Below are 2,677 nucleotides of genomic sequence, written 5' to 3' on the forward strand. Positions count from 1 at the left end.
AGTGCGTGTATCTTTGTGTATATACAAGTGTCTGTGTGTCTCTCTGTGTGTATATGTCTGCATATGAGTGTATGTATGGGTGTGTTTGTATGCGTGTGAGAATCCAGGTGTGTCTATATTTGTGTGTGAGTATGTGCATGTGTGCCTGCATGGGTGCATATTCTCTTAGTGGTAGCTTTGGCATGCCTTGGTCTGACATGCCTTCCTGGTTGGCTTTGTTGTCCTTGGTCCCCAGGGCAGACATGGTATATCTTAGCAAACTGAGGTTGTAGACTTTATATGTTGTATACTTTATGAATGGACACTAAAGAACTGGGTGTGGGGAGCGGGTATGGCGGCAGTCCCAAAGGCGCCAGGGACTGCAGCTAAGTCGTATGACTTGCACCTGACTTCCTCATATAAACCACAAACATCGTGAGAGCTGCGCAGGTGTACCAGGTTACTGGCGAAGCCATTTTGGTGGAGATATGCCCCTGCTGCCCTGATTAGATGAAGCTGCATACCTGGTGAGGCGATGTGGCCTGCTGTGAGTGGATGGGAATTGATAGTATATAAGAGTGAGAGGCCCAGGGCTCAGGGTCTTTCGCCTACACATCAATGTGCAGCCCAATAAACGTGTGCAGAAGGATCCTATTGTGGTGTCTTTCTTGCTGGCGAGTCAGGCATTCCACAACTGGGGAAAACAGTCAATACTGATCCGTAAAAGCTGAAAGTCTTGGAGCCACAGTGACCAGTGGAGGCTAGAGATAGCTGAGTGGCGGAAAGTGCTTGCTGCTTTTACAGAGAGCCAGCATTCAGTTCTAAGTACCCATGTCTCTACAGTCTTCATAGCAGTTGGCATATTGACACCTGGCAGGTCCAGGAGAAGGTGAGGCCAGGTCATTGAGCCTATTAACCAACTATCCTATGGCCTGATACAAATCGGTGTAGCTTCTTGGTCCAACAAGGCCATTCCAAAGTCTTAGTAATGTATTAAGGACTATCTCGGCTAGTGGACTGCTGAGATGGTCCTTCCTTCTCTGCAGAATTTACTCTAAAGCATTCACAACAATGACAAAAACTTCATGGGTTGCTGGGTGCTGCTGTGAAGAAGCCAATCTCAGCCTTGGCATCACTGACGGCTATGGGTTGGGTGTCCTTGAGTCTCTGACTGTCAAAGATCTTGGTGGGCAGGATAAGATACACATGCATGCACAGCTATCTCATGACCAGGAGACTTCCTGAGACTCATCTGTCCTTGAAGGACTTAGAAAAATATCAACAAGATCTTGATCATCCCAAGGAGTTTAAAAAAATGGAGGCCAGTCCCCACCAGATAAGATGACCAAATGGGCCGCAGCTGTGGGTACCATTTTCCTGCTTCCAGTTTCTTGCAGCTTACACAGCCTGCCAGCTATCTGTGAACACAGATGTATCATCAGGATGCTGCTATCCCCAAGAGTGAGTGTCTGCTGGCGTCTTTGGAATCTGAGTAACTTGGATAGCTCGTGCTTCAACCCTATGGAGCAGTTCTGTTCTTGGAGCCATACTCTGCTTGCCTTTGTTGGGAAGAGCGGCTGTGTGGATTGACCACCACTGGGTTCCCTGGCTCAGATGGTCCATCCGCACTGCCTCCTGATGAGCCCAGCATGCTTGGGGAGAGAGAAAGTGGGGAGAGGGAGAGGAGGCTACTGTTCTTCACCCTACCTACATTCTGGCCAGACTTGGTCCATTTAGAAGCAGTTTTAAACTTGTGGTAGGCCTTTATGGAAGAAGTCCAGGGCATTAGCTCTCAAATGCCCCTCAGAACTCAACTGTTGTCTCACGAATATTTATGGCAAGGGACACGGTTATCTAGCCCTGGGTGGACAGGGTCTATAACATGCATCGACCACACAAGGCCTCTAGAGAATATTTGTTAGTTGGCTTGCTGTGGCCTTGGAGCACTCTGAACTCCAAAGGGACTTCCAGGTCTTTTAGGCCTTCCCCAACCCCCTCCCCCCAAGTGATCTTGCAGTCTGCATGCTGAGGCCCTTCTTAGCTCTGTGTCTACATCTGTGGTATTTTCCTTTGCTAAGATTGTATTTCACAAGGTTGGGTAAACTGCATTTCTTTTCTGATTATGTGTGTGTATATATATACATATATACACATATACATATATGCATATACACATATACATATACACACATATACATATATATATACATATATACATATATATATATATATATATATATATATATATATATATTTCCACCCTAAATAAACTGGTGCCTTTCTGAATCAATCCCCATGATGCACAGTAATCAAGGATCCCTGAATCCACTGATCTTCTTTCGAGAAAGCTTACTACTTTGTCTTATGCCACACAGTCTTGTGTCCCTGTTAGCCCAGTCTCCCCGGAAACCAGACCCCTACTTCCTAAAGGGAGTGTTCTTACATTTCTAGAACTTGCTGCAGCTGTTCAGAGAATCTGAGCATGCCCAGATAGAAAACTCCCTCCCGGGAATCCAGGCACAAGGCCACAGGAACAAGTGTGCTGGCCATTCAGCCAAAGGGTTGGTGCTGGAGATCAGACATAGCAGTGGCCTCATGGGACAAGAGTCAGGACTCCAGGCTGCTGTTCCTATGGATAGGAGCTGGAAATATATTCCCAGTTCCTCCCGAACTTGCTTTTTCCTCCCCACCCCTCTCC

Source organism: Mus caroli, unplaced genomic scaffold (assembly GCF_978045245.1).
Source record: "Mus caroli unplaced genomic scaffold, Mus_caroli_1 scaffold_15, whole genome shotgun sequence".
NCBI classification, from domain to species: domain Eukaryota; kingdom Metazoa; phylum Chordata; class Mammalia; order Rodentia; family Muridae; genus Mus; species Mus caroli.